The sequence below is a fragment of the Hoplias malabaricus genome, chromosome Y (assembly GCF_029633855.1).
Source record: "Hoplias malabaricus isolate fHopMal1 chromosome Y, fHopMal1.hap1, whole genome shotgun sequence".
In the NCBI taxonomy this organism is placed as follows: domain Eukaryota; kingdom Metazoa; phylum Chordata; class Actinopteri; order Characiformes; family Erythrinidae; genus Hoplias; species Hoplias malabaricus.
The window spans coordinates 49,538,162-49,549,151 of record NC_089820.1 but is presented as its reverse complement, the minus strand read 5'-3'; the positions used below and the strand labels follow the sequence as shown (position 1 = coordinate 49,549,151).

Here is a 10,990-nt window from a genome sequence, read left to right as displayed (position 1 = left end):
TCCCATATATAGCCCTAATGTGCTTTCATCATATGTAACCTGAGATGTGTTCATTATGGTCCTATATAGTGCACTATTTTAGAGAATACTTAATACTTGTGGTACTGCTGCATGTGGTGTGCAATGTGCCAATTGTCTAGATGCTAGCTCTTAATTCACACATGGAATCAGCCACCTTAGCTATTCATCATCAGCCATCACTGGAGGTACACTGTTTTTTAGAGAGGTTTAATGTGAAGTGGTAGCAGTAGGAGAAGGACCGTGGTTTGTGATAATCACAACTCCAGCTTCAAACAAATTCCAATTCCTTAGTGTCCAACATGATTTGGTGGCCTACTTATGTATTCTAAGTTTTTAAAATATAATAATGCTAAATGTAAGATAAGGTTTTCTTCAGGGACCGTTTTGTCTGTGTCATGCATGTCCCTCTGCTACATGAACAAATTACATTGTCTTTGAATTGTTGTAAAACATTTAAGCATTAAGCAATGAAAGTATCTGGAAAATATTGCAATAGCTTTCTGCAAAAGAACTTTTATAGTCATTAGAATCTTCACATCTTGAACATCTGGTTTCTGTCACAGCTGCCATGAATGATTCTGATTTTTAAGCATCTCACTCTCCATATTGTATAATATCATCAAAAGATAAAGGGAGTATTTGTATAAAGGGTAAGGCCAAAAAATCACTGATTGCAGTGACCTTCAATCCTTCAGGCGCTACTTAATTCAAAACTGGTTGGATATTACCACATGCGCTGAAATACTTTTGAATAGTCAATGTCAATAAATATTGTACATCACTAAATCCACAAAGGGTTAGATGGCATTTGTTTTAGACAGTACTGTGCACATTGAGAGCCATATGTCAACAATTTAAAGAAATGCTGCCAACTTCTCTGTACGTCATCTGAAATGGAATGACGCATTGAAGCATGCATTGGTGAATAACTCAAGAAGAATGAATGTGAAATATAATTTCATTCATCCATTCATTATCGGTAATCGCTTATCCAGTTCAGGGTCGCGGTGGGTCCAGAGCCTACCTGGAATCATTGGGTGCAAGGCAGGAATACACCTTGGAGGGGGCGCCAGTCCTTCACAAGTCAACACACACTCACACATTCACTCACACCTACGGACACTTTTGAGTCGCCAATCCACCTACCAACGTGCGTTTTTGGACTGTGGGAGGAAACTGTGCTGCCCTATAATTTTCATATTCATGTAATTTTTTACATTACATTTTTAACAAAAAAATTCATTTTTGTTACTGTAGCCTTAATTCCTTTACATATTTTGTTGGAAGTGCTACATAAATGTCTGTATTTTCTTTTACTTGAATGGATGATAATGTAACTCGCCTCAGAGGAAGCTGCAGAATGTTATAATGCCCTGCTGTACTTTCCTGCACATTTAAGTTATGACTGCTGTCTCTGAAGCAGCTACAGAACGTTATAAAGTAATGCTCTGCCGCCTCTGAGTAAGCAGAGCATTACTGTTTCACTCTGGAGCTTCTTCAGAGGCTGCAATCCTAAATCAAGTGTGCAAAATGTACTTCTTTATAATCTGCTTCATAGGCTGCAGAATTTTATTGCAGCTTCCTCTGAGGTAGCAGTCATAACTCTAATGTGCAGGAAAGTAAGTCTTCATAATCAGTCTCATAAGCAGCAGAGTACTATAACATTTTGTAGCTTCCTCAGAGGCAGAGTGTTTCATTATCCTCCATTCAAGCACCACTTCTAACAAATTATGAACAAAGAACTAAGTGTACAGTATATTGCAGTCATTTCTGGCAGCAGTCAGAGCAGGAAAACCACAAGGGTCTAGGTGGGGTTTTATTGATTTATGGCTCTGTATTAGAAATCTGTTTTAATCAATTATATTGAGCCTTGCCTGTTGGCTGGTAACCATTTACATTCCTTCTTCCTCCAAGACAGCGCTGCCTCTAGAACTATTTTTAGTAGTGGTTACAGAAGCTGAAACAATGAATGGATTAATGGATGGTTGTCATTTATTCATGCCAAAGAAGATGAACTCTTTTGTTGTTACCAGAACACAAAGATGTTACCATAAAATTCAAACCTAGAGTCTTTCTTTATAGGTGTTAATTTGCCAGTCAAATTAATGGATTAAGTGTTTCTTTACCTGTTTTCCTTTTGTTTTTTTTTGTTTTTTTGGTGGTGCTTGTTTGATTGTGGTTGTATCTATTTGTTTATTTAACTATTTTTTGTTAGCACATTCTGTCCCAGCTTTTTGGTCTGAGGTTTGTATTAGAACTTCCTACACTGGTGTCTAGCAGTGAGCCAGCAGTGTGTGATTTAGAAACAAAATATTTTTTTATTTTGTGTGTGTCTTCATATTCTTTTGTATTGTACCTTTTGAGTTGGCAGGCCTCAGCTGCAGGTTGTGTGGGTGAGACTTGCAGTGTGCCAGCTGGATGAGAGCAGGGTAATGTCAGATTAAATAAAAAGAAAGTTGTTTACATAAGTTTTGGCACTTTATCTCATCTCTCATTTCTTCCACAACACTGCATTACCATAATTATGTAAACAGTTTCACTTTACGCTGCCAACTTGGAATTTATACTATTTGGAATTTATATTTCAATTAATATTTCACGGTAAAAGACCATTCTAATGAAATGAATATTCATATATTTGACACTGGTTTTAGAAACCTGTTTTGCATTTTGATTATTATATTTATGTAGTTTTATATATATATATATATCCAGAATGTTCATATTCTTTTTACCTGAACTTATTTCAGTCCCTCTTTATCCTTTAGAATTAAAGATTAAACAATTTGTTGTTTTTTATTAGTGTGCCTTTAAACTGATACATGTTAAATAACTCTATTTCCAATTGGCTGCCCTATAATGTGTCTTTGTCTCGGCTAGAACAATTATAAGCATGAATCCCTTATAATTAGTACATTCAGCTTTGGCAGTCATAGTTTGTATAAATTCAGTAGAAATGCATGAAATGAAACTGGATATTTATGATCAGCTACACATTAGTTTAAAACGACCAAGCTCAATCCCATGTATGATTAGATGTGTAACCTCCCCACCTCCCACCCACCCAAGGCAATGGGCTCTGGATCAGCAGAACATCAATCTCTAGAGTGTTCAAGCCTCTTCCTGTACTTTTGATGAGTTGAGCAATTTGTGATCCAGAACTAATCATCCAACATCTGAACCTGACAGTACTAATGCTCTTATGGCCAAATGCCAACAAACACAGCAAAGTAGGATAAAAAGGCAATTGATAGCATTCATTTCTGAAAAAATATTAAATGAGAAGGTGCCAATAAAATTATGCTGTTTCACAAACTGTGGATTCAGACAAGCTGTTTAAATAGTTTATTTTCCATGTATAGACTGTGCTGATATGGCACATTTATAAATGTTGTTTATACACTAAATCACCAAATTACTAGGAATAAGAAATTTCCTCAGTGTGGGGTCTTTGAGATTAAGATCTGGGAGTGATTAGATGGTCTTCCAATTGTGTAAAAGATCAAGTTCCAGCCCACATTTGCAGCCCATTCTTTGGAAATGAAATGGTCACAGAGAGTAGAGACCTACGCTGTAACTCCCATACTGTGTGTCATATTTCTTTTTAAATGAGATTTGGTCAGCAGGCACTTTTGATTCTTTTTTCCCATTCACTCCCTGAACCCTTGGTGACCCCTCTTCCGGTGTGCAAAATCACTAAGGATTGGAGCTCATTAAAAAAACTCTTTCAATTACCCCGAACAATCATGGCCTTTTTAGCTTCACAATGTGCTGGGTGTATGACTGATAGGAAGACAGAAAATGGCATAAACTGTAATGAATGTAATGACAGTAAATTATCTTAGCAGCCGTGAGCTCTGTAGCCAAGAGAGGAGCACAGAGGGTTGAACCCATGTCACTCTCTCATCTCACATTCCTCTGCCATCACTGGAAACCTTATCTCACTCTCTTTCATCCCAGGAGGCAACACAGTGCCTAAAAACAGGAATGGGTTGTATTTACAAATGCCATTTTGGCCGTTAAGTAAGAAAGAGAAAGCAATGGAAACTTGACATGGGAAAACTGTTACGCAAGTGCAACCCTAAATGAATTGTTAGCTGGCCAGGGAATGTACGAAACAGAACATCATTCATTTTTGAAAGGGCGTAATGGAGAAGGACATGGGCTGTTATTATATTTAGGGGGGAAAAAAAAGAATCTGCATAATACAGAAACAAAGTGACACTGTCAAACCAAAAGCTCCAAAATTATTAGTTTTCCAGTGAATACATAAAGACATACATAACCTATTATGAATATTAATGTAACAATGTTTTATTACAAATGGAGAATTTCTATTGGTTTATTCATTGTGAAATCATCATTCATTTGAAAGGAATAGCTGATATAATAAGACTATGATATTAAAACAGAAATGGCCTGAAACAGAGTGTTACCATAGCAACAATAATATAGATTTTGTTCTTGTTGAACTAAATCCTGATTATCCTAACTTGGGCATCAGAAAGATATCCCTTTATTAGTGCATGAGAATATAAATGATGAAAAAAGACCAATGAACAAAGAACTGTAACAAGGCCAAATTTTGTAGGAAAAATATTCAAGTGTACATTGAAAAAAATATGTTTCGCATTAATGTACTTATTGTAAATTTGTAAAGAACAAATGAGCCCTTGCAACAAAGTACCATGTGTGTTTTTTTTAAACCTGAAATTACATTCAGTAAAGCAATCTCTAAAGTATTTCTTTAGAATACGTTATCTTTCAAACTGTTTATTTCAATTGCAAATGGCTGATATATTTTGATTTGTCTTAAATGTGTTATGTGACATATCTTTATTAAAATATAACACAGCCCCCAAGTAGAATTTAGCACCAAGCCTTGGCAATGCATGATTAAAAAGAACAGTAGGTGTGTAGAACAAAAAAAGTGTTAGGATGTCCAGTTAATAGACATCAGTTCAGTGGGTTCAATTTTGTACTCGCACACCAGCATCACTTCCATTGAAAAGCACTGACTAATAGAATGAAATGTGTTTCAGTAGCCAAACATGAACTTAAAATCACCATGCTCAATGCCAAGTTTAGACTAGAGCTTACTTCTCTGGATTGATGGAGCTGCATCCAATATATTTTAGGATGAGTTGGAGTATGGATGAGTTTCCTCCTTTCAACACTGAATCTAATCATCTATAGATTTGCAACTGGCTGATTTCCCCTGAACTGAATTTTTAAGGGTACATTTGCTGTTCTCTAATTGGATTTAGACTTCCTGCAATTCAGCACAATGGCATTCCTTTCACCCCCTGGATTAAACATCCCCATAATTAGTGGTGGGGCAAGGATGTGAGGATGACTCACAAAGATGCCTTTGGTTTTTTTGCTGATTCTGGCAACCCCAGTTCTCATGTTTCCATGTGAGAACTCAGTGCTCCCGCAGTTACCCACTTTGGAAATGTCTCTGGAACTCTCTAATTAGCTGCTCATAAAAAGATTATATTTTAAGTATGAGTGGACAAGGTTGAAATATGGTAGTAACCATTGTAAAGTAGGCAAGTGAGCACCTGCATGTCAACTACAAATTTAGAAAAGCCTCTGGCAACAAACTGTATTGAGACAGAGGATGAAACACAAACAGCAGAACACATGGCATTGTAGTGCATTGCAGATCTTCCCAGAGACTCATATGCAGACACAACCAAGATACACTTTGCTCACAGCTGAACTTCATTTTTTACAAAGTTGAAACATTTGTAAATTGATATGTGCATCTTCCCCTGCAACCTGAAGGCTGTGGGTTTTTATCACCTAACTGATTGGGACTGTTCTTGGTTGTGTCCTTGGGTAAAGGATTTAACTGTCCCAGACAGCACTGCTCAAATGGCATAATAGTAAAACTGCTCCCCCAGTGTTTCCTCTGAAATCAGTTTTGAATTTTAATTTAGAATTTGAATTTATTGTCTCTCATACAATTTAGTGAGGTGTAATGTTGGTTAAATTGTTCTGGGTCACAAGTCATACTCCTTGTCTCAGAGGTAATGCTCCAACTCTCAGAGAAGACAGTTGCATTGCTCCCAAAGACTCTGACCCCATTAGTTGTGGTTTGGGAGTGGGGTGCTACAATGTCACACTCTATTGTTAGTGCTTTTCTGTGTATATCTACAGCTGAAAACCTGTGTCAACAACAGGTGCATCTTTAACTCCCTTGTTAAATGATGACAAACTTTTGGCCATATACTGCACACTGCTATACAGTAAACAAAGTCATGACCTAGTTCTAAATGGGCCCTGGGCATTTCTTTGGTATTTATGGAGTGTACATTTCACTCATTACCTGGAAACAAGGCATGTGCCATTTGGGGCATTGGGAGAAAAGGTTCTCCCGAGGAAAGAAGTCTGTCTGGCAAGAATGAATACATAGCCAAAGTGTGCACAGGGATTTGAGCATCACAGGATGCAGGTGTTCCAATCGGGCACAACACCATCCGATGTCACAGCCAAACATTTCAGGACACAGAACATCATAAACATCTTTCATATAGCACTTTTCTTAAATCTGATGATACTTCAGAACAATAAACAAAATGAACAACATATCTATACACTACCATTAGAAAATTGCACTGTAAGACTACATTTAGATGTAATAGATATGTTCATATCTGCATGGTAACTGTCATCAATGTAAACAAATGTTCCCTCAAATGAGTTGTAGGTTCCCATCCAGCTCAATAATGGATGGGCGTGGAGTTCCTGACACTGTTGAATTGTTTTCCTCAATTAAAGCTAGAATCTGGAATTCTGTAAACTTGATTTGTGACTCTGCCAGTTGTAAAAACAAATAAATAAATAAAACTGAGTTGAATTGATATGAATATCAATGTTGCCAAAGGTGCTGTTAGGAGATGCTGCCAAATATTATTTCATGCAGGTTCAGAAAAGACACATGAATTTCAGCTTGGCCACTCTCATTAATGGCATATGGCAATGAGTTATGGAAAATGATTTAGATTTGTTTTGAAAAATGAGATTAGGTTTACTTTAGTTGGTATATGTTTTTAAGAGTGCACTCACAGTCTGCAAATGCATTGTGTGAGTCAGGGTATTTCTCCAGGTGACCGTCTGTGAGGGGTTTGGTGTGTTCTCCCCGTGTCCGCGTGGGTTTCCTCCAGGTGCTCCGGTTTCCGTGTGTGTCGCACTGTGAAGGACTGGCGTCCCCTCCAGGGTACACCCAGTGATTCCAGGTAGGCTCCGGCCCCACCGCGACCCTGGATTAGTGGTTTCTGACAATGAATGAATGAATGAATTAAAAAATTAACAATGTTTCACATATCTTGTCATCATCATTTAAGTTAAGAATTTACCTTCACACTTTGTCATAGCCTGGCCTCAACTTATTTATGACCTGTATTTACTCTTATATTTGTTTCCCTGTCTCCATTTTTTTTTTTATTTTACTTTAAATAAAGTTCTTCCTAGTGGAGTCACCCAAGGTTCTATTGGTCTGTGTGGCAACCGTGCATTATATAAATTTGATTTATGCTGGGATTTGCTGTGATATTTTTTTATAGACTTTGCTTGATTTTAAGGACTTACGTGGCAATCAGGTTTGGGCTCAAGGTTAATTTCCTGTTCAGATTCACAAATTGTGGCTGTTGTTTGGGTCATAGCTGATGGTCGGGCCAGAGAATGGTCTCGAGCTGTATTTGGGTTCAGATCAAAGCCACTGTGTCCTTTGGTGAATGTAAGAACATATACAGTATTATTTTTCACTCAGTGACTATGACATATACATGCAAAGGCAGAGAGCAACAGCACAGCAGTTGCACATTTGATGGAAGGAAACGTTAAACAATATATGTGTGGCCAGTGAGGTGCTGTAAACTCTGCAGCTCTGAGGCCTAAAACAGAAAAAAAAAATTTCATCTGAAAACTGATGTCGCCTTACAGTACATACACTGACCCGGCAAAACACAAATGCTTATGCAATGTAATCCAAACATCTATCAGATGCCAGATAATATACTTTTGATGTAATGTCCAATTATACAATGCAGCATCTTATGAAGATATATCCAACAAACAGACAAAAGGAGGTAGATGGAGATCATTACAAAAGTTATGAGTTAAATTATCACTCTAATTCCCCTGTTCATATTCTATTACATTTTTGCTGATAGATGACATCAATGCTATTGAATCATTGCTGTCTCTAACCATTGGCTGGTAATTAACACACCCAAAATCTGGTGCCAGTGTTAATCAGGTACTCACAAAGGGTGCTGGGCCATGATCCACGCAACATTCCTCTGCCCTCTTGTCTTCTGGTTCATTGGTTTCCTTGGCAAATGCTCCATGCACTGTGTTGTGACTTTCCCTAAGGAAGGTCAATGACCAAACTCAATGCCTATAGATGTCCTGATCCTTAGTAACCCCATATGACCTCACTTGAGTTAGATGAAACACAGAACAAAACCACCACACAGAAGAAAACAAACAACTGGACAATGGCTTTGGAAACCTATGCTTGTTGGGTAAAAGGGAGATGGGGCCATGTTGGGTCTGATTTTCCACTGCGTATTACACTCAGTTTCATCACAGAAAGTGATGTTGATGGCCACATAAACAAAAGAGTGTGGATGTTCTGCGTTTATCCACTAGGACATTGAAGCATCAACAATGAGGATCTGGTAAAAGATAAAGAGCAATAATAATAAACCAGGACATAGGACACAGAGCAGAACATTGTTTCCCAGTGCTTCTCTATACCAACTGTAATCAGCTCACTGTGAGAGCTTTGATATCTTTAGGTAGAAGAACAATTTGTTCCAGTTCTGCACTCCGCTAGCTAATTTTGCTAATTGCTAAAGACTTGTTAAAGGGCTATGTAGTCAAAATGAAGACTTTAAACTTGTGGTGGTGATGAGACGAGACTTAGAGGTGAAAATATTGAAACATATACGTTAAGAAATTTGATCCCAATGTTAATCCATCCACATTTTTCCAAGCGCAATCATGGTACAGAGGTAAGCAAATGCAGCATTGGAAGTCTTCTCAAGCATGTAGAATTATGTGTTTGCTTAGTAGAGTACAGCCATGTATGTAATGTATATAATGGAGTACATCCATTATGCTATACAAGCTACAGTCCATTTTATACCATTAATATTTAATATACACTAATGTGTTTTATTTAGCAATGTATACCTAGGCAGCTGTGTAATTAGTCAACATTCCAACAGACACCATTGGACAGAAGATTACATAGGCCCTAAAATGCTGTCACTGCATGTTCACCTCACTTCATGAGACTGGAATTCGCTCCCCTCAGCTCTCAGATTCACCTTGGAATATAGCACCATAGATTCTGTATCTGCATTATTTATGGTGATTTTAATCATCTTTAGCTCTGGAGGAACAGAGAAATAGACAGGTGTTTCACCTAGCTGCTGTCAGCTGTTGAAATAAAAAAATAAAATAAAAAAAAGAGAGAGATGAACAATGCTTGCAGTTCCTATAACAGTATCTCTGAAGTAAACTTGTCATTAAATACTGAGGGGGAAAAACAACAGTAAACACACAGACATCTTCAGAAAAATTTAATGCACAGTATGGAGCCTGTATGGAAGCCTGTTTCTGCCACTTAAAAAAAGAGGCCATATGCTAAGTCATAACTAGATACTACGTCATAATTATGAGATGTTAAGTTATAATAATGAGATACTAAGTAATAATTATGAGGTTCTAAGTTATAATAATGAGATACTAAGTCGTAATTATGAGATGCTAAGTCATAATTATGAGATACTATGTGATATTATTAAGATACTATGTCATAATATTTAGATATTAAGTCATAATTATGAGATAGTAAGTCATCAGAAACTTTGAAATAAATTTCTATATTTAATTATTTTTAATCACAAAATCAGAAGAGATTGCCTGTTAAATGGATTATAAACACATTGAAGAATAAATGATAAAATCCTAGTTTTGTTGCTGGATTGCATGGGATTTTTTTAAGCAAACGCACCCTTGAAAGTCTTTTAAGCAAGAAGCAGCTTTGGCATGGGAAGAACAAAACTGATGTGGCTGAGATGGCAGCATTCATTCAACAGCAACTGCAAACCTTTGTTCAGTGCCATGGAGGGATGCACCAAAAATGTTGGCTCAGTGGTACTGTAACTGACAGGAAAAGAGTTCGACTTCTGCTGCGGCTACTAGATGGTGAAGGAGTTGATCTGAGATGATCTGTCAAGTATTTGGTTGTGGAGGCAAGTTTATCATAGCCATGGTCTTAAGTACCTTTGGCGTATTGATGGGAATGGGAATAAGTAGTATGTTTTTTATGACTTTTCCAGGAGCATTATATGGCTTGAAGCATACAAAACAAATGACCCAATGGTAATTGCTGGCTGTTTTATGAATGAAGTAATCAAAGCTGGGGGTTGCCCTGAATGACTGAAGTTGGATTTAGGAATAGAAAATGTTCATGTTGATGAAATGCAAAGATTTTTGCACTTTCAAGAGGATCAACCTGAAACAGATAGGATATCTCTTCACAGGGGTCATCAGGTAGGCACCTCCTCTCATTGGTGTTTCACTGAATTAAGGCCACAACACCTCCAGATGGCTCAACAGTGGAGTCTGACGTCCCAGACCCTCCCCCCTCCAAGCCAGCTTTACAGTCCTACCGTTTCCTTTACCATCAACAACCGTAAATCCGCACTGGCCTCCCTGGTGATTAAGGTTGTACCTAGCCACAGTTGCACCATTAATGCATGCTTAGTGCCACCAGTTCCATGTGAACTTTACCTGCTACATCTCCAACAACCACAATAGCATCTCTACAGTGCATGTTCCCAAATAATCTGTGCTCATCTTATTCATAACAAATGACTAGACCTTTCAACCCCTGATGCCGAACTGCACAAGCAGGGATTTGGCCAAATTGGCTTCAAATCCCCTA

The 10,990-nt window shown here is 37.6% G+C and overlaps 1 long non-coding RNA gene across 1 annotated transcript; it reads right to left on the bottom strand.

Annotated features, from left to right (window-relative positions):
- Positions 1 to 7,171: 7,171 nt before the first annotated feature.
- Positions 7,172 to 8,499, bottom strand: LOC136677872 (uncharacterized). The gene is made up of 3 exons (XR_010796441.1): positions 8,296 to 8,499; positions 7,618 to 7,754; positions 7,172 to 7,304 (listed from the first exon to the last, which is right to left on the bottom strand). It is a non-coding gene; the product is annotated as an uncharacterized lncRNA (long non-coding RNA).
- Between the last annotated feature and the right edge of the window lie 2,491 nt (positions 8,500 to 10,990).